We start from the raw sequence: 23,092 nt of genomic DNA on the forward strand, positions 1-23,092 counted from the left end.
CTGTACCTCAAAACAACAATTGCCGACATGACAGCAAGATCCCTCTCCATGTCGTTATCTTGTCACTTGGTTGTAGGATAATGGTTCCGCGCATGTGTTAACATTTCACCATGGACGATACTGACATAAACAATATTGATCCTGTGGAGTAACTTATTTATCTAATATTGATAACCGTTGACTCAGAAGGAGAAGTTACTGTGATATCGTGGAATACCATGATCAGGGAGCTCAAGGATATGTAGGTCACTGTTCTAGCCTCACTGCCATCAACAACCAGGGAGAGTGATGTATTGCGACCAGGATGATGTGTCATTTACATATCTAACTATATGGAGTTGTTATTTATGAAGCGGTCGAGATAAAGCTTAGTTTCGTAATAGATATTTATGTCCCTAGGTTATTGGGTTATTTTTTCTGGTTGTCAGGTTACCATTAAAAACATACTATTTTACGCCTGTCCTCTGTATGGAATTTTTTCCCAGATTTCCCAGTGAATTGCGTCGTGAACATTCTTTCACAAAGAAATTTTTAAAGACCCTTAGAATAGGTCGGCTGAATGCTCAACAGCCAGGGGTGTTTTTTACTTCCGAGTGGATAGTTCTGGATTGTTTGTTCGGACTCATGGGTGGGTTTGATTAACGCCGCAGTTATATCACGTCGTGTCAGGCGGCGGCAATGCAGGTCTCAGACATTTCCCACTTTGGTGAAACCAAGGAGCACGAGTATTGTGCTGGTAAACCTAGAAACCTAATCGGAGCGAACCGGGATTTGAATCAACGATCATAGGTTTCTGGTGTGCCCAAGGGATGCAACCCTGCACAGTGAATTGCGGCGCCTTGGACGACTTGACTGGACTCCTTTATTCAAAAATATAGATATGGCACATTGGCTGGCACTGTTGTTTGGACCCTCCTTTGATGTTTTGGTAAATCCCATACACTTTACGTTACCTATTGGTGTAGGATGCAGTCGTGTTTCGTGTCGCTCCGGCGTTACATTTTGAAGTACTGTTATGATTATCCTGGGGCGACATTCCGCCACAAGTATGTAATCACGTCTGTACTGAGTTATGATCGCACCAAGCATATACGCCACACCGTCGCGAAAGTTAAACATTCTGAAGAGGTAGGGTTCTTCTTCAGGGAAGTAATTCAACCCGTAATTATCAGTCTGGTCTGTGTCTGTACGTCTATGGAGCATAACATATGCAACGGACAAGTTCAGACACACCAGTTTAAGTGTGATAACCCGCACGAAACATCTTTAAGCTACATTGAGAGTGTCGGAGTACATTTGCCGTAGAAAATCCCTTATCTTGACTTCCTTTCCAACTCGCTAACCCCCATGAGTTCAAAGATATCCTTCTCTTATTTTTCCTTGTAGGAACGATTTAGGATGAGAAAAGAAATTGAGTTCACATTCTGGTAGATTTCTTCTTTGAAATGAAGAACTCATAACGTGAGTGTCGTGTTCACATTATAGCGACAGGTGAGATTTCAGTTACATTTCATACACTGAACCTTGTTATTGAGGGCTTCTCGTTTAAGGTGGTGCTACTGCTGCACATAAGTCGGTGATCCTTGTGTCTGGAAATAATGTTTAATTTCTGTGCACCACCCACGGGACTTCGAGTTAACGTTGTGTCATTAATGTATTATGTGAGCATTCTCCGTCAGTCGGACTGCCCTAACATCTGAACGGTAAAACATGATAACCCCTTTTCCACAGCGACGTCCCTCATGCTGTCTGTTATGGACAGCCAGTGAGGCCTCTAGCGACAGTATCAATGTCCTTGGGACTCTGGAGACAGCGATTATCAAGCTCAAATTGCGTCCATGAAAACCATGCTAATCCGTGTCCAGGTCCGTCAACAGATCGTGTCTATCAAAAAGGGACTGAGTGAGTTGGGTTTTTAATTTAACGCCGTTTTGAACAGTATTCCAGTTATATCACAACGTGTCAGTTGATGTGTCAGGACAGCCCGAAGTGATGCAGGATCTGAGACGATTACACAGGTAAGGTGCTAACAAACTTTGAAACATTATCGGGCCGAACCGGCATCGAACCCATGACCAAAGGTTGCCCAATTAAGGGACGCAACTGAGAGGCCATGGAATTGCGTCAAAATATGTGTTTGTTTGTTTGTTTGTTGTTTAACGCCACTCAACAATATTCCAGGTGTATGATGGCGGTCTGTAGATAATCGAGTCTTGTCCAGACAATCCAGTGATTGACATCATGAGCATCAATCCACGCAATTGGGATACGATATGCACAACCAAGTCAGTGCGCCTGACCACCCGAGCCTGTGACGACAAACATAATCACGTTTTACGGTAAGAATGGGTTGCTGAAGACCTATTCTACCCCGGAACTTCAAGGGTCGTTAAACTGTATGACGACTGAGGTATTGCAATGAATTATCACTGTGTATGGTAGTTTAGTTTGGTGGTAATTAGGTGTTAATGGTTTCGGTTGGCATATATACAGTATTAGAAGTCCCCCTGACCAAGTGTCTTTCATATGAATCATTGGTTCTACGAACGCTGTAGGGTTTCCTTGTCAAAATAAGGCCCCAGTATCCTTTCTTGTGGTAAGAGCTGGTATAATGTGGATCAGAGGCTTTATGGCTTCGTGAGTCTTGGTGATTGACTGTCAACGTACCCCGATGAAGTTGATCATTGCTAAAAAAAACATGCTTTCGGTCTCTGGTTTTACTGGTCCTGACTCGATAACATTAAAGCAGCCGTGGGAGAACCTGTCTTCAGCATTAAAGATTCAATACCTTTTGGACAACAAAAGAGCACATGGTCACAAACTACCTTGATAAGAACAGAACTGACTGGCAAGAAGCCAACTTTTCCGAACATATTGACGACTAAGATTAACCTCCACTGATCTAGTAACGGTATGTGTAACATCTACAACGGAATATCCATACTGTACTTAGTGCTGTCATTGGGAGCGTTGATGAATATTCGTCATTGTGTCCCAAAATAAAGGGAAAAAACACAAAGACATACTCTAAAATCGATCTTCATTAAATTGTGCACATATTCCCTTTGTTATCTCGTTAGGCATGTTAATATAAAGCCCTGTTATAACATCTATTCTTCGTGCAGGTCAGATCTGTTCTCCTTCTGAACTGAAAGTTCAAATAAGCTCATGTCATTACTTGTTGTCCGTCGTCTGTCCATCCGTCTTATATTGTGTACATGCAGAGTAACAGCAGCAGGCGAGGAACTTGAGAATGTTGGTATGCAGAGTAACAGTAGCAGGCGAGGAACTAGAGGCTGTTGGTATGCAGAGTAACAGCAGCAGGCGAGGAACTAGAGGCTGTTGGTATGCAGCGTAACAGTAGCAGGCGAGGAACTAGAGGTTGTTGGTATGCAGCGTAACAGTAGCAGGCGAGGAACTAGAGACTGTTGGTATGCAGAGTAACAGTAGCAGGCGAGGAACTAGAGACTGTTGGTATGCAGAGTAACAGCAGCAGGCGAGGAACTAGAGGCTGTTGGTATGCAGAGTAACAGCAGCAGGCGAGGAACTTGAGACTGTTGGTTGCAGAGTAACAGCAGCAGGCGAGGAACTTGAGACTGTTGGTATGCAGAGTAACAGCAGCAGGCGAGGAACTTGAGACTGTTGGTATGCAGAGTAACAGCAGCAGGCAAGGAACTTGAGACTGTTGGTATGCAGAGTAACAGCAGCAGGCGAGGAACTTGAGACTGTTGGTATGCAGAGTAACAGCAGCAGGCGAGGAACTTGAGACTGTTGGTATGCAGAGTAACAGCAGCAGGCAAGGAACCTGAGACTGTTGGTATGCAGAGTAACAGTAGCAGGCGAGGAACTAGAGGCTGTTAGTATGCAGAGTAACAGCAGCAGGCGAGGAACTTGAGACTGTTGGTATGCATGTCTAAAATAATCCCAAGTACGTAATTGAACGTTAATTTGAAGGTGAATGGATATTTATTGTTGGCCAGTTGCGTTAGACCGAAGAAAACATACGTTTTTGACGAGTAATTTGCATTAAGTTATGAACATCGAATGTTTACATGAAGCCAGGAGCTGGTGCACCCTTGTCGTTAATCTGTATCAGGTAAAAGGTAGTAAAGGTTCAATTCAAGTGAACTGAACCACACTCGGATAGTATTCTATTGATCTCAGGTTCAGGCCATATGTTCGTGATTAAAGGATTTGTTTGTGGATAAATGTTTAAAGAACCATTGGTATTATTATAATATTTGGGTAAAACAACCATATTCTGTACAATCACATAAATATACATAAGTGAGTGAGTTGGATTTAACGTCATTTTGAACAATATTTCAGTTATATATGTCACGGCGTGTCAATGTGTGAGGAAAGCGTGATGGGGCGCAGGTCGAAGTCATTGTAGCTGGCAACAAAATACCCTAATCGAGGCGAAACTAGGATTGCAACCCATGATCAGCGGATCCTGTCGCACCTAGGGTACACAACTCTGCACGACACTTAATGGCGCCTTACACACTCAGTCGGTGTTCTCATTTAGTAATGTAGTTCATGTAGTAATGTGTGGCGATGAGGTCACGACTGTAAACAATACATGTTTTACTCGTGTAAAGGAGTGAGTTTGGTAAATGGTGCTGAGATCAGTATTATTTGTCAGTTAAATCACGGTGTGAAAGCTTCATGTGGCAGGAAAGCCTAAAGTGGTTCAGGTCTGTTGGTGAGGAATTGAGAGGGTGGATGGGTGAGTGGGTATGGTTTTACGCCGCTTTTAGCAATATTCCAGCAATGTCACGGCGGGGGACAGCAGAAATGGTCTTCACATTTCGTATTCGAATTCACGATAGGTTTCTGGCATGACTATGGGACGCAACTCTGCACAGTGAATTTCGGTGCTAGAGACGACTGTGCCAGCCGTGTGCCTTGTAGTTATGAAAAACAGTGTTCCACAACTATATAACCCATCGGGGGCATAATGTTATTGAAATGCCTTGTCTCGCTGTTCACTGGTAAGCCACAGTTATTTTCACTTGACAGTATCCATCTTCCAAATGACGGCAAACATCCTTTCATCTTACTCCGTTTTGTGTATCAAACAACTATAAACAAGCGACGATTAATAACATTCTATTTTCTCGTCTTTTGTCAGTCCAATTTGACATGATGGTGCCATGAAGAATATTACGAAGAATAATTGATATCTCCGGCGTTGTGATATAGAAGGTTGAAAAAGCATTATGTTTCAAATTCAAGCCTATTAGAAACCTGACATTTCACGATATTAAACATATTACGTGCTTCTTGCACCGTTATGACTATATCGTTATACATGACTACTTAAATACAGGAAAGTTTAATCAAACGTTTGTAAATAGTCCAGGTATATTAACAATAAACATAACAAAGTAAGATGAAATACACAAAATTATATCTTTTAGCGGAACTGTAACTTTAATAATGGAGTGGTATTTTCCAATAATGATTATATGTCTATATATATATACATTTGTAATGACAAAATATACTTGGAATGTAAAATCAAATGTCAGACATATCCAGTAAACATCCCTACTTCAATATTTGTATACAAAAAGGAATCGTTATTGCACATCGATTCTTCGCATTCTTACACAGGCCAAGTTAGTTCACTTCTTTTTATCCAAACGCGATCCAGCTGAAATCCTAACGCTTTCTGAAAACAGTTGGAGAAGTAGCTACGAAAGCAATTACAATAGGATTCTCCCTACAATTCCCCTTTGTGGTTATTTTGATTCTTCAAAGAACATTTAAAACCATGTTTTATCCCATGTCAAGCATGCCTTTTGTCAGTCCAATCTGCAGTAATTACTGCACGTAACACACCAGGAGATGCCTCACAAACCGCACCATGTGCCAGAAGAGCTGTTATTCTGCCATCCCTCACTGTCTTCATGCGGAACCAGCGGTTCCTAATTGCCCGGAATTGCAGCATGGCTAGAACTATGGCCATTTTGCCTCTTAACGTTTAACTACCAATGATGACCTCGATGGTACGATATAGTTTACATATGTCTTGCTGAAGACGTTCAAGGTTTTCTGAATGTAGGTACGATAATAAGTTCAGGAACAAGGACTTAAAGTGCCGACTTTAAATGTGAACACAAATGACTTGATGTTTAATATAGATATGTATCATACCCTCTGACCAGCCATTGCTTCCCATCAGACATGTCTGACCCCTGTTCTCTGCTTACATATACCATTGCCGCGCGACAGAAAGTATACATCCATGTCTGATGGTGGCCATAAATGAAACAAACGAGAAATGGTTGAAATGTTCGATGGTGATGTATTTGATACGGCGATACCACAATAGTATGTTACGACGGGTGTCGTCTCAAGGAACATGGGCTTCGTAAATTCACTGTACATCGTAATGAAAAAGAAAATGAAGTGTGAATGTTCAAGTATTTCTTCTGCCCGGCTGTTTATACGCTGCGAAGTTCTATATCACGTGGACGTTTTACTATGGGGTGAAATGGGGTTTAACGTCACGTTCAAGATTATTGCGCTTATATAGTGACGCGATTGCACGTATGTGTGTGTGGGTGTGGATGTGTGTGCTTGTACTAGTTAGGACTGATGCCGATTTATAGTGCTGTCCCACTGAGATACCATGCCGCAGTTTTACATGACTACCCCACTCAGACACAGTATGACCCCGAGCCGACCAGTCCTTGTTTTAGTCCCTAATGCCAAGCGCCGGACAGGGTACCACCTTTTTACGTCTTTTGGTATCACGCGGCCGGGAACCGAACCAAGGACCTTCTGATCTCCGAGCGGACGCTATACCACTGGACCACGGAGGCGGTACGTTTTACTAAAAAAAAGATCTGTCTACTTCTGGAGCTCAGTGATCTTGATGTAATATGTACCAAGTTCTTGCTTACTTTGATTTGTTTTGATGTCATTATATTGAACCTTGTTATGGTTTAGTACAGAAAGTGAGTGGGTGTGGGTGTGAATGGGTGTCTATGGCAATGTCCAATTTTAAATTGGGGGGTCCGGGGTCTGACCTACGTCTGTCGGAACAAGAATGGGGTGAGGTTAAACTGGCTTTAAGGTCGCGTTCAATATCATTGCACCTATATCGCCATGTGCATGTACATGTTGTGATGAGATTGCTTGTACCGGTCCGGATTTTAACATCGAAACCCAACTCAGACACAGTAAACTGACTCCGAGGCGAACACACTTTGTTAAAATTCTGAGCCGAGCGCCAGCCAGGGTAACAAAAAAACCCCAACATTTTTGTGCCCTCATGACGCGACCAGGGGATCGAACTATCGACCTTCCGTTCTCCGGAGGTGAACAAGGAACAAGAATGACTGATGAAACTGATGGCCTATTAGCCGTAGAAGTTTAAGACCTATTTCTAATTTTAATTATATTTCCTGTCTCACGGTAAGCATTTCCAACGACGGTGTGTTTTTTGTGGTCGTTTCAATTCAGATGCAATTTATTTCGGAGACTCGTATTTTCCACAACTGCTGTAACTGTCGGTTATGAAGTGTGAAAGGTTTGGGAGAAATAACTGGAGAGATCCGCATGTCATCTGTTATTCCGGCAACTCTGCAATCTTCCAATAATGACAAGTGCATTGTGCAGTTGAGAACACGGATGTCATGCTCAGGTCAACCGGCAGTTTATCGATATTGGCGCAGTGCAAAGGGCGAAAACCTTCGCCACCATCCTGAAGTGATTGTGTGCCATGGAGCAGGGCATCATGGCAGACACTTGCCAAGTGTTTTAAAGCGGTGTGCGTGTACATTCTTCTGTAACAGCAGAGTAGACCAAACGTGCGAATGACGTAGACGTTGGCAAACGAACATTATCATATATACGATATGAACGATATATTATGTCACCGGGTGTATTGTAGGGTTATTTCCTTCGGGGAAAATATATTTAGACAAAACAGTAAATATAGTACGTACCATCTAAAACATGGCATATATCTGAACGAAAGTTTAAGGAATAGGAAGATATGGGAATAAAAGAGCAGGTGGATATACACGAATTTAAGACCCTATTCTCAATGAAACGATGAATGTGTGTTATCAGTTATCTAGTGTTTGCATACCGGGATAAGCACCTGACACATTACGTTTTGTTTAATAAGTCACATGTAAGACAACAACGGTTTTGCAACGTAATGGTTACTGCAACTGCCCTCATGACGTCACTGAGTCCATGAAGTCATTAAACCGTGCAGTGCGTTGACGTCATAAGAGTCCTTTCAGCCCGATGTAATCTTTACATTAAACTTCCCTCTGCTATTGTCTGTGCACTATATTAAATAGGTCATCGGGAATAAATATGGTGACTCCATGACATTTCACTAGCTTACCTAGAATTCTTTTTAGCGTTTAGTTTTTTTACAAACAGAACAAAATTAGGCCACGCCCACAAATGGACTGTTGTTCCTTATTGGCTAATAATAGAATGGGCGGGGCTTCAGTTGCATTATAACGCTGAATATCGTCAGTATTTCAGTATTGTCCACAGTTTTATGTGATAATGATTAAATAAGCAGTCTGTGAAGTTAGTAATGTTGCCGAATTCATTTACAAAATATGACTTCAATATGTTTTGGGGTTTATGGAGATGTAAACGTAACTAGGCCGCTTTATACAGTGTGTACATCTGTTATTTTCGTTTATACAATAAACACACACAATAGTGAAGTCAATTCTTAAATAAATAACATTATATAGTGTAAATGGCCTTGTTTATTATGTTTATGATACGTTTGCCAATTGTGTAGTCCCTCGCTCTCGATGAAGAGAGATACGCATCCTTATCGTAAACATAGCAAACGTGTTGATAGAGATGTTTGGAAACGGAGGTTGCGATCTGTGATCAACGTGCTAACGAACAAGTGTTAGATGTATCCAAATAAACCACAAGGAGATTACCGGGTGGTAGGTTTTGATATTTTGTTGAAACTGAAACACTGTCCAAATCGGCGTTAAACTCCAACTCAATCGACCCGTGAAGATCCGGGGTATAATAGGTCTTCAGAAACCCATGCTTGTCGTTAAAAGCGACTGACTTAGTTGATGTCATCGTATCCCAATTGCGTGGATCGATGCTCATGATGTCAATCACTGGATTGTCTGGACCAGACTGGATTATTTACAGACCGTCTTCATATAGCTGGAATGTTGCTGAGTATGGCGGTAAACAACAAACAAACATAAAAACAACCCAACTCTCGTGACGTGAAACACCATTCACTCACTCACTCTCGGGGGCGGTCGGGTAGCCTAGTGGTTAAAGCGTTCGCTCGTCACGCCGAAAACCCGGGTTCGATTCCCGTCGTGGGTACAATGTGTGAAGCCCATTTCTGGTGTCCCCCGCCGTGATTTTGCTGGTATATTGCTAAATGCGGCGTAAAACCATACTCACTCATTCACTCTCGTTTTTAACTTAACAGTACATTTTCTGCCATTTACATCCCGTCGACCAGGTAGGTTACTGGTGGTGAAGGCCCTTGATTACATGAAAATGGTGTCAATGTGCATGTAATGGATATTGCCGCTAGATTATTATCGCACAGGGCACGGTTCCTCAGCGCTACGACAGTCGTAAGCCTAGTATGTTAAAGAATGGGAGTTACGATCAGTTTATTGCTCAGATCGCTTTGTGGACAGGGGCCCACGCGATTTTGCGTTGTTCAACTTTTCAGTGATACATAATTCTCATGTAAAATAACATACGATTATTACACACAGACTTCCAATTGTGAGTTTCTTTAATTTGTTTTGAGTAGTATGTCTGTATGGCTACACTCAACACTAGATAATTGCCGATGATGGTTTTGATCATCGTTGAAATATTTAATCTATAATACCGTGCGTGGATTTCAGTAGAACTGCAGAATGGATAAGAAAGTTTGTCATCTTAATAAATATAATATATGAAATTTGGAGTTCAGGTGAAATTGGTTTCATCTTACATTGGTTTCCTCCAGTTTCTGAGATATAATGTACCTGGAGGAGGGGGGTGAATGTCGTTATTACCACTAAGTTCGCGCTAATCAGTCCGTTTTTAAGCTAATGGAATTTATATTTCCATTAACAGTTCCCGAAATTGCAATATCTCGACTTCATTAAAGTGTACAACAATGATCATAACTTAAATGTAATCAATCACCAAGACCTTCTAAAAATAATCACCTATATTTAATATCAGAACCTACCACAATATCGGTATGTCTATGCTGAAAACATTCAAATAACTCCCATACGATTTCAAATTAGTTCGCGAAACTCATAAACAGTCTATACGAATTGTCCGCTGAAGGTGAATTTGAGTCTATTAATGATGAACTTAACACTGATGTGTTTTATCTTCGATATTGCATACTGGGAATAAAGACCCCCACCCTCGCAAAACTCTCTCTCTCTCTCTCACACACACACTGACACACACTGACACACACACACACACACACACACACACACACACACACACACACACTAACTAACTAACTAACTAACTAACTAACTAACTAAAAAGATATTACCACATCTTTCACAGATAATATGTCGAATGCCCTGAAGCAGGAGTGGAAACTTACATATTTAAATGGTCAGTCAGTAACTGGGGACGGTTCAGTTAATTGGTTTATAATAATAATACACAATACATTATTATTATTTCTGAAGCAAAATATTAAAGTTAGAACGTATCCAAAGACATTTGACTAAATATACACATCCGACGTTGTAGAACATCACAAATTCGGTGGTTGAGCTTAAAGTTAATTAAATGATAAAGAGAAAATTAAATTTGTTTGGACAGTGATCTATGCCTAAACCAGAAAAAAAGGATATAGGAATATTGCTACCAAGCAATGAAGTGTTTGAATGAAAGTAATAGAGTAGCCATTGTAAAGACATTATGGTTTGTCTGTTCATATTGATTCGTGTTTGAAATACCCCAAACAACAATAAAAATGTTGGTTAATTAAAGTCGAGTATTTAAATTGGTTAATGCATTTCCCAATAATGTTATCACTGCGCTCCATTGCACTAAGCTAATTGTTTCTCCCCGCAAGACTGTACTTTGATTTCGAGACTATTCCCCGACACTGGCCTATTGGCATTACCCCCTGAACAAGGCTTTTCATTCCAAGAAGCGTTTTTGGTTCAATTCAAGTTGCTTTTTTTCTTCTATTTTGAGGTTAGCCATGGTTACGTTCCTTAATTAACCCGAATGAAATCAATCTGATTAAAAAACCCAGTGCATTCTGCGTCAGAATTGTATTTTTTTTTAAATAATTAAACTTAAACTTACCTTGCACAATTAAAATTGTAGTAAGAAAACCTATTGGTGTCTGGTAAGGGAAATTTGAACATGCAGACAGCTCTGTCGCTTTGAAACATTTCGAGTGCTGACAACGCGAAAATGTCAAACTGATCATGGAACGCATGTACGTAATATGTTCGATCATTACTTGCCAGAGTTAAATTTCAAAATAGTTATTGACAATATGATTAGAAAAAAGCCCGTCTGGAATTCTAACACAATCTCTTGAAATGATGAAATCAAACCTAGTGATTCTCTATCGATTAAAAAAGTATTTTCAATGCAATCATAACTTATAAATAAACAAAACAAACCAATAATTGGTTTGTTTGTATCTTCAGGCAAAAAACGCACGTGTTTCTTACGACAGCCACGTTCTGGCCTACTCGGTGTGTAAACAATCATGTTTAATCGATAAACAGCTTAACTGGGTCATTTTTGTCAGTGTAAATTATACTGGAATGTCCTGCCATTTTTTGATGCACAAGTAATGTGATGGGTGTTTTGACAAACACCGACTCCACGGATAGTGTAATAATACTGACATTTACTCGTCAAGTCAATAGATCCCAATTTCGTGCGTTGAAAATATCTCAGCGCACCCAAAGTTCGCCAGTAATTTATACTTCACTGGAAAATTATGATGTGTGTTGAATAATTATCAATGTTGCGGAAACGCTATTACAATCATCAATGTCGCCTTCATCTGTGGAGGTTACACAAGATCCGTCGTTCGAGCGCTGCCCTAGCGAGCCAGGCCACGGGAGAAAGTGTCAAAATTTAACATTTGGGGCAAAAACGTACTGACAGCTCGCCATGGGTGGCTTGTTCCTTCAAGCTTTTTCCCGAATACAACATTCATAGATTTATGCTCTTCCTTGTCATATCTTCGTCGTGTGCCGTTGAAATCGGCAACAAACACTACTCCACACTTGAAGCATCAATCACCCTGGAGTAATTGGCAGCACGTGCGAGCTCTTGGCGGGAAACATCCCGGCAGTCCCTTCCTTTGCTGAACTGTCGTCTGCTGTCTCGTGGGTGTATCAGGCACGGTGTACGAGCCATCACTTTAGAAACTTCCACACGCAACATAGGACTATTTCCTAGATTGCTACAAACGTAAGTATACAGTTTCTCTTCTTTCTTTGAGGTCTGGATTTACAGCGAACAAGGGAATTTGAGGCTTGAGAAAATCGTTCAGCAGTGACTGTGGCACTGTAGCGTTCGATGTTATTACTGAGCCCACAATCGGAAGATCTTTGAAGAAACGCAAGGCATGCACTCTTTAGCGTAGGATGTCACTTTACTCACGGCGAATTCTCTTAAACGATTAACCATTAATCAAATTAGCCCAAAATTAACTATCTTCAGGGAGAGACATTCAACTGCCGTGCTATGGATTATTCTTTCAGTACCATGGAGTTTTGATGGGGATGTTTGATGTAACCGTGAAGGACATTGAATAGACAATTGGCAATTGGACTTGAATTGTACATGATTGGTAATTGTGATATTATTTCTGATTGTGCGAATGCGCGATGAGCACTGACATACAAGGGTTACCTAATGGTGATGGGGTCGATCAACACATCCATTGAAATGGTAAAGAATCAATGGATGTCTCGCAAAACGAAATGCACAATTGATGATATCGGAGAGGAGACACCCAGCATCTTTGTTTGAATCACTTGTCTGGTACATGACAGCACCAGTATAGTAAAAACAGTTTTCAGGAGTTTGTAAGATCAAAGAAACATTTGTAATTTTGCTTGACCTTTACAACACATGTTTTTGTATTATAAAGCTTTTTACATCTTTTGAACCAATCATTTCATAAATAACGAATTGAAAGGTGACCAAACATTAATATTGAAACTACAAAGCTTTATATATATTTTGTATCCCTCTATAATGTGCAGTCCATTTCAATTTGCCATTGTAGGAGTGGCTTAGTACTTGAAAATGTTTATGGCAAGGAAACGGGAGAATTTATATATACATCATCAATGGGCACCCATCGGCACTCCTCAATGTGGTGGGCATATGTGGGACAAGTTTCATTAACTTTTTAGATTGGTTTCATGCAACAGGAAGTTGAGTCACGTGCTACATGAGTGCTGTAAAATAACATGGAGAGATTTGTCAAGGTAATAATCATATAATTATCAATGTCCGGGGTCATGAATTTCCAAATTGCTCACCAAATGCCTATAACTGGGACTGTTTCATTACAACTTGTACATTGTTGTTATTTACAATATCAAAATGATAAAATGTACACAGGATCCCTACTGTAATTATGTAATGTTTGTAGATATTTCATAATGGTATAATTTTTTTGTCAAAGGTCATTCTGAAAGCTGAATTTGACTGGCATTTGTTAAACGTATTTGAAGTGTCAATTGGGAACAGAAAAGTCTTTATTATGACTACATGTTCACTTTGTTTTGGGTAATGAATGCTAGTACATCATCTCAATATCAAAATAATACATCTCAAGTACAGATAGGAGGAGTAGAATGCAGTGCAGGTGACAATTTGTTTGTGTTCTTTCACAACCCATACATGGTTTCCATGGTGGTGAGGCAGAAACCGAGATCACATGATGTAAGAGTATTGTTGAAGTCCATAAAAGTTTTCAAGGGTGAAAGTGCCAATACACACTTGGAGAGTTTGGACCTGCCCAATCAACCAAGGCAATGTGTCCCATATTATGGTAGTTGTGGTCAAGTGGAAACATGTTATTTTTGATAATTTGTCTGTTTGTTATAACTTTGGTGAGTGCTGAAACCCCCCCCCCCCCCCAATAATTTACCCCATGTCCATGTTTCTATGTGTGCAACATACCAGGGTCAGGGTTTTACCTGGTGTAAAGTATTGAATCTTATTAGCATAACAAAAGACAATGAGATCTTTTATCTACTATGCATTCTTGAGGCAAAACACACACACTATGTTTATGCAAATTGGGTGAATAGCAGGAGCCGGATGGGGCAGGACATGCCTACCCTTTTTGCAAACACCTGGTGTCACCACTAATCAATTCATATAATTTTCACTGTTATTTTGCCCTTTACGTTCAATGGAATCTGCTCCATCGATTAATCGAGACAGTGGTCACACTCAGACCCCAATTTGAATGCCTGGTACCCCAAAGACCAAGTGTCCCCAAGTCTTGCTGATGGTAGTTTTAAGAACGTAAGTAAAAGCAACAAAATCTTTTAAATTTTCATAAGAAATCTCTGCTAAAAGTAGTTTTGATTGACGCCAGGTGTTGGCGAAAAGGTGATGGTATCCTGCCCCAACTGGTGCCACCCATCACAAACACATACAAAGGCAAGTCAATTGTTCAACTAATGTAAATCCCAGGAGTATGCTGGCACAATGGAACTGCCTTGAATTGCTGTAGAATCTTTCCACTTTTAATCTTTTGGCATTCATTCCAAAATGAGTTTATAAACAAGTGGATATTAGATTTACGATGTGAGTATGAAACCTTCCTGTGATAGCACTCACACTGAAGAATCTCAATAGCTTCTTATGTACAGTGGTGATATCTGTTCCACCAGAATCCTTTACCATCTGAATAGTGTTTTAGCAACAAGTAGAGAGTGTTAAAAGATTATTTTGGAAAGAGGAAGATTGAAATGTGTTTTAACTTTAAAGATGCTGCAGTTTCAAATTAGTACAGATAATTACTCATTAAAGTACCCCCTACCAACAATCGCTTGCTTTCCCATCACAAAATTTATGACCTCCTGTGATCGTAATTAAACCCACAGCAATGAAACAACTGTTTACCTATTGCGGAAACAGCCCATGCTTGTCTTGTAGTCCTCTGTGTCTTAGAAAGTGTGTCAAATTTCAGTGTTAGGATGGTGGTGTAGGATGACACGGATATAATGATGCCTTAAATGATGTATGGGCTGTAGATGGTATACACTGACTTACACTTTTGCCGTCATACTCTCAATTGAAATCCACTTGACTAGAAAAAAGGTTTTATTTTGCAATTTTTGTGAGCTTGTCGAAGGAATATGATTTATCTCTTGAGTATAGTAAATATATCATTTTCAGATGAGGAAATAGGATTTTGCTCTGGTTTAGGTTTACCAATTCTTGTTTATCTGTTAGTTGTTTGTAAAGTCATGATGATGATGAAAATGTCTGTTAAATGTATTTTCGTTTGTATTGAAGGGTAAGAACACTCGTTTGTGTTTGTGAAACTGTGACTGTATCGAATAACATCGTTGCGAGCCAAAGAGGGGAGTTAAGTGTAGCCAAAAGAACTACCACTCTATAAATGAAAGTGCTGCACCTGGTTTTCAAAATAGGTTTGTTTATGTAGTATGAGCAATAATGAGGGCAATTTGTCTCAGTTTAGCATAAGCACAACAAGCAAACTTCAGTGATACCAGATTAATAAGGTCTCTTACTGTTGGGAAGTACTCATGCTGTTTATTACATCTGTCAAACAGTTTCTTGTTCTGAAAATTCCTTAGAAAATTTGAAGAAGAAAATAAATTTTGAAGCTTTAAATTGATTTGCGCTGTTGAATTATAGACGTTTCCAATATGTTCTTAACAACTGTGTTTATGTAGGGGGCCCTGATTCTGATGTAATGTCTGATACAAGGAAGGAATTTCTTAACCTGATTTTCGAGTGTTGTCAAATATCTGCCAGATATTCTAGAGAAAAGATTACTTCAATCTATTTCAATTGGAAATGGATATTGTTTCATGGTTACTGGTTGAGATTAGTTGACAGGATGACATGCTAAAGGCACTTCTTGTAAAATGTTGAGTAGCAACACTGACACTTTATAAAATTTAACTATTTTACTATCAAATAGGTATTGTTACTATTGGCGCAATTAGTTTTTTTTTTTATTAGTAAGTACTCAATGGTAATCATGAGAAGAGTATGCAACTTTTGACTGTAGTTCGCAATGTTATTGAACAAAATGTTCAATAATTCATTGGGTTTATTTTATGTTTTCATGTGTGGATTTTTATATTATGGAAATGAAAATGTCAAAATATAAAAAAAAGTGATGGCAGAAGTTTGCTTGGACTGAAAAAATAAATTTGCCACTAGTCAGAACACCTGAACAAATTATTTGTTATGGTTCCAATAACATCAAGTTTGTGTAAAATGGTGTCAATTTGTATTAGATTTGTATCATTTTTGCCCAGTATTGATAATATTTATATGTGTTAGTATGTTCTTTTAAGGACTTATTTTATGACTTAACCTACAAATGTTGAAGATGGATCTGATAAATGACAATAGTTAATGCAGTGGTAATAAAATCGTTCATGAATGCTACAAATTGCCAATTCAACTATTAACTATCGACTTGAGGAAGGCTTAATGAGAATAATTGTTGAACTCTTGCAGATTACTTTTTAGATGTAATTTGATCAGACATTTGAACTGTAAGTGTTCTTTGCCACTGAACATCTAAGATCAAACAACAGATATTCATTACACAATAGCTGTCATTATCTTTGATGCAAGTGCTTGAAAGTTTGTTGTGACTGACAAGAATATATAGACTTTTTGTTGTACAATAATACTTAGGAAACATTTGGTTTTATAGATTGAATGTTTGTTGATCCCAATTGCTCATCACAAGTAATTGTGTTGCAAAATATTGCTATAAGTAATGTTTAATGGTTATGTATAATAGCTGTTTTAGTAATATAAGTTTCATTCAATTAGAGAACTACTTCAAAGTCACCACATGTGCCAGTATGGTCTGTCACCCACATCGAAATGAAATCATAATGAACAGTTTTAGGCAACATAAATGGAAAGTATGATTGTGTCATGGCTGTGTCTGTCTAGCTAAGAAGATCCTGGTTAGAATAGGTCTTCATCCACCCATGCTTGTCGATAAATGTGACTAACAGGATTGGGTGGTCAGGCTGACTCAGAATTGGTTGATGCATGTCATCGTATCTCAATTGCTTACAATGATGCTCATGATGTTAGTCACTGGATTGTCTGGTCCAGACGATAATTTACAGACCACCATCATATGGCTGGAATATTGCTGAATGTGACTTTAAACAAAAACAACAAACAAGCTTTGTCAAAGTCCTTTAGAATGCTTTTTATACTCACCAACAAAAGAAACGCATATACCACACATGTTGGTTAATATATGATGAATTATACATATTCAAGAGATGTTAGATTGGTATGATGCACAAACGAACATACTGTTATGTTGTATGAACCGATGCTCATGAACACATTACGTGATGTCATAGATCCATGACTCGAGATGCACCGTTTGCCTTGTGCAGGATTAGCGTGTAAAGTGTGGAAATCACATGAAGCATATCATGATAAGAACAAAGAAACTGTGTGGTAACACTTGACTGATTGTTAGTTTTGTCATTAAGTAGTACACATTAGAAACATTTCTTTTTAAATTACATACATTCTCTATATGTTTCTATGGTTCACATTTCTTTTGGCAGTGAGTATATTTACAAGGTGATCTGAAGTGAACAGAAGTACCCTACATTGACATGAGCTCTAATATATGTAGCTTCATTGCACATGTAGTAAACTACAACTGTATAGCTAGTATTGCTATACAGATAGGGTACACAGTTCACTCTAGGCAGGGCCACTGGGCCAGGCTATCTTCTAAGCACATTTACTGCAGATGGGTTAATTATGGTGCACAAAGTTTGAGTGAGGTGAGCTACAGAACTCCTGCCTATATTCTTTATAAATGATATCCCATTGACAACATGAGCTTCCAGTGTTAAAGAGCACAATTGATCAACTTCTTTTTTTTGTTTTGTATTGGCTAAAACCGTATCCTTTTGTCATCTATAGATAAGTCGTTTTGTTACCATGGCATTACATTGATTAAAGTTTCTAACTTGCTTTTCAGTTTTATCCAGAGTTCATTATTGTTCTGGGTTTTCGTAGAGAGGGCTTGTGTAAACATAAGAGCAGGTCATGAAGCTCTTACTTAAAAAGTTGAACACATATTGCTGGGGGTGTTAATGTCATGAGAAAGCCATATGTGAAATATTATATGCATTCAGAAGTAGAGATGTAAATGAAACTGTGAAGAATTTCTTGAAGGGAATGTTCTTTCTGTCTCAAGTTGAAACTTGTTTGTAGAACATTTTGCTTCAAGAAGTGTAATTCCTTAAAAGATTTGGACACATGTGTTTCCTATTTTGTACAATAGGACTCTTTTTCTTTATATTTGGTTAATGGATAAGATTGAAAAGATTAGGAAAACATCTTTATCTTTACACTAGGAAGAACACATATCATGCTTAAGCTTCAAAGGGAGGCAACAGGTGCCCGAGTGTTGTAAGAGTTACGCCCCTCGAGGGTGACAGAGACATGTAATTGAGGGTTTGAATCCTGTTTGCCCTGATCATGTTTCTAAGTTTGTCAACTTTATTCCCATGCTCATGACCCATGAAGATCTGGGTTGGAATTGGTCTTCAGCAACCCATGCTTGTCGTAAGAAACGACTAACGGATTGGGACTAACTTAGTTGATGCATGTTAGCGTATTACCATTGGGTAGATTGACGTTCATGATGTCAATCACTGGATTGTTTGGTCCAGACTTAATTATTTGCAGACAATTCTCATGTAGCTTTAATATTTTTTTTTTATAAACGTTTTTATTGTTCCCAGAGTTGTAGATTAATACAGTATTCCATCAAAGACATATTTCGGATTGCATAGAATGGCACAATACACTCTTTAGAATATTAAAGGATTGGAAACAAACATTGTCATATTTCAAACCAACACGGTTGCAACACACAGTCAGACTCAAACATATCATGTATCAACAGAGAGCTATGATTCAAATGCTGAGAATAAAGGTAACCATTTTTTTTATTAAAGTTGCTTTTGTCATCCTTTTTTATAGCAATAAATTTCTCGATTGAATAAATGTTTTTAAACAGTTTTAAAAGTATATCTAATTTCGGTTTGGTTCCTTTAATTCCACTTACATGAATATGCCTTTTTCCTAATAAAACTATATGATTGATTAAAGTATTAGAGTAGTTAGAACCAAACCAATTAAGATATTTTGTCAATTTAATTTTTTGTGGAAGGTAATTGTTAAGCCAAAGTTTGAGATCATTCCAAAATTGTTTAGTTTCATTAAATTCCCAAAAGACATGGCTGATGTCCTCATTGACAGCTTTAATATTGCTGAGTGTGGCGTAAAACAACAAACAAAGAAACGATCAAACCCATGCTCATGGGTTTCACCGAAATAGCAAATGTCTAAGGCCTATGTCGCTTCTGGCTTTCCACCCTCATCAAGCTATCATGCTGTTCTGACTGAAATACTTGTTAAGGTGGGATTAAACCAAACTCACTCTTTCACTAACTATTCAAAATAACTCATTTTTATAGGTATTAAAATATTCTTAGTCAGCTTTTGTGAACAATATCCTATATCTTAATAATCTACTCCTTTTGAGTAGCACTGTGATGACACAAGAGGGGAATAGTAGTCTCATAACATCTCCAGGAATGATATATGTCATTGGTATACCTATTGTCCATTATAAAAGAATACTGTTGCCCATTGTATAGATGATGAAAAGGTCTCCAAGTCTCAGGAGATCACAAATAAGGCCTGTTTGAACTCAGGGGACAGTGTCTTTACCCGTGCAAAAGAAGTGTGCCACCATGGGATAGAGATGCAGTTAACATTGACTTGAGAGTCCTAGAGTGAAACTAATCATTAAGTAATAAACTATTACTGAGCGTACAGTGGCCTAACCTGTTCCTATATCGTGTCCCACAGGACCTTTATTCACACAACACTTGATTAGAGTGTGTGTATTCAGGCAGCCTGCCAGTCAGGAAGATGTTCTTTCTAAAAATATATAGTTAGTTGCTCAAGTGAAGTTTCATGCATGAATTTGCAGTCATGTTAGAGTCAATCATACCGTTCATGAGAGCAGATATATAAATGGTTTTGAAAATAATCTGACACAAATCATTTGTGATGAGGACAACAGCATGATTGATACCTTTATGTAATTGAATCTTTGTATGACATTTTGAAGTGATACACATAAAGAAGAGAATTGATGGATGTCAGCTTCTTTATTATGACAAACACAACGTTGCGTAGTAATTACTTACTCATTCATTAGGCAAAGGCGAGTCAGATACAAGAAATATTCATGAGTTTCATAAAATTGGTATTACATTGGAGCGAGTTCAGTAATTATTTTTACTTGCTGGTTTTGTTTTTTTAGATTTCACTCAGCAGTCACGAGTGAAAAGGCAGACATCTATGCGATCCACAGCTTACTCCAATTGAGTTTAGAACAATTCTCAAACACATCAAAAGTTGATACTTATTAATTAATTTAATACCATACAAAGGCCCACTTTTAGAAATCATTGTTCCATATCACAAAGCTGTTATAGCGCTGAAGTTATCGTAACCCCCATACTTTAACATAGACTTATGACTGTTGTTGTGCTACGATCACCTTATGTGGAACGGGGCTTTGCACCACAAAGTTTATAATAATGTCACAATGCCCTATGACAAAAGTTAAGGAATTCTGTTGCAATGTCATTGAAAAATACCAGGGATGTTCTGAGTTTTCAATATTTGTTTGTGAAATTTGTGTTTGAAGTACATAAGCACATGCTTTGGTATTACACAGTGTGTAATACAGCTGTATAGTTATTAAACAGATGATCTCTTCATGGGCGAGTAATAAAAGATTTATTGCGCAAATGTTCCATGTAGAAACAGTGACAATTAACTATATAAACAGCTACATAAAAAGTCAGTATAACAATACAAAGTACCAATATGAAAAACTATGTTATGACCTAGGATTATCTATTATATGTATTTCAGATTTATTTGACGTTGTATACATGATAGCAGATTATTTCTGTTACCTGGTTCATTATTTGAAAAAAAAATAGGCTAAATTTTTCCACTGTGTACCACTTAATGACAAAACTAGCAATCAGTCAACTGTTACCACACAGTGTCGTTGTTCTTATCACGATATGCTTCATGTGATTTACAAACTTTACACACTAATCCTGCACAAGAAAAATGGTGCATCTCAAGTCATGGATCTATGACGTCACGTGATCCGTTCATAAGCATTGGTTCATACAACATAACAATATGGTTGATTGTGCATCAAACCAATCTAATATCTCTTGAATATGAGTAATTCTTTATATGTTACCCCACATGTATGGCAATCATGTTTACAGACTGTATGACACACTATTAAGATGAGAACTGTTTTTTCCTATTGAAATATACTTACAATAGCAATTGAGTATTGCAATAACACTTTTGACTATGGCATGAGGGCATGGATGACTTGGTGGTTGAAGGGGCAACAATCTGCTCTTCAGAGTTCCATCTCTTAGTGTTGCCAGGATCTGCTGGTAGCTGGTCCTCCTCAGATTTTCCCTGATTGAGATTCCTGATTTGACAGCACAATAAACATCTGTGCCAGTGGATTTTTACAAAATGGTGAAATCTGCAACCTGTGAAAACTGTGGCTCTCTTGCCACATGAAACAAACACAGCTTGATATATATAACAGAAATGCTGTTCAAAGGGGCCATATATACAAACTCACCAACTGAACTTACAACACTATTACAATACATGTAGTTAAAATTCCTGCAATTATCACCTAAATCTGTCAATCATTTCTGTGTCTCACACTGTTTTTGGAAAATATTTGAAATGTGTGGAATTTATGAGTTTCTGTGATTTAACTGTAAAAGTGATCAAATCCCATTCACTGATCACTCTCACTTCCACGAACCTATGTGGTCGTCTTCCCTAGTTGTGGCTATTGTCACGGGATGTTAAATATGTGCATAAACATAAAGGGACTAGACGACTGTGAAAGGCTAAGTGTATTCATGCTAAAATAGTGTTAAATTGGACAGACTGGCTTGTCGATATAGAACATCCTTGTTCAGAAGTTGCTACTCTGTGTCTAAAAGTAGAAGGACTAGATTTGAATTCATGGATGGGTAACTTTGAATTTAGAAAGATCTGATTCCTGGAATGGAATATCTAAAGTCAGGGGGTTTGGTAATGATGCACATGTCATTTAAATACCAGAATGGTAAGCTTCGAGACAATGGTGAGATGGGTTGGATAGGAATAAGTGACAAGGGCAGCTACTTGAAACTTTTCAGATGGATGGAGGTGCTTCATCTACATTGTATTATTATTTGACTGCAGTAATACACATAAGCTACATTGTAATAGCGGTATGGGTGGCCCAGTCATCTCTGGCGCCACTATTCACTGTGCAGAGTGGCATCACTTAGGCATGCCAGAAAGCTATGATTGTGGTTCGAATCCCAGTTCACTCAGATTATGTTTCTAGATTTTTTAGCACCACACCTGTGCTCCCGGGAGGTAAGCGTCTGAGATCTGCATTACTTCAGATGACAACATTAAGGTGACACGCTGTGATATAACTGAAACACTTAGTTAAAACACACCCACACCACACCACACCACACCACACCACACACTGTAATATGCATCAGACAGCTTTTGTAATATTTTATCCTGGATCTATTCAAATAATCATAGCACATTGCTAATACTGAAGAAAATGAAGTTGCATTTTGATGCATCAAACCTTTTTAAGATTCAAAGTACTGTTTGTTGCATATTAATCTTGCACACCTGTAAATTAAAATACTTTCAG

At 38.5% G+C, this 23,092-nt stretch overlaps 1 protein-coding gene across 5 annotated transcripts in view; it reads left to right on the top strand.

The window, feature by feature from the left end:
* Nucleotides 1-12,176: 12,176 nt before the first annotated feature.
* Nucleotides 12,177-23,092, top strand: part of LOC139471859 (zwei Ig domain protein zig-8-like) — a 226,820-nt gene continuing 215,904 nt past the window's right edge. For all 5 annotated transcript variants that reach the window (XM_071254372.1, XM_071254364.1, XM_071254407.1 and 2 more), the window contains exon 1: nucleotides 12,177-12,462. The gene's annotated coding sequence lies outside the window, so the exon portion shown is untranslated. The remainder of the gene's footprint in view (nucleotides 12,463-23,092) is intronic.

This window comes from Haliotis cracherodii, unplaced genomic scaffold, assembly GCF_022045235.1.
Source record: "Haliotis cracherodii isolate W230 unplaced genomic scaffold, xgHalCrac1.p SCAF_1, whole genome shotgun sequence".
NCBI lineage: Eukaryota > Metazoa > Mollusca > Gastropoda > Lepetellida > Haliotidae > Haliotis > Haliotis cracherodii.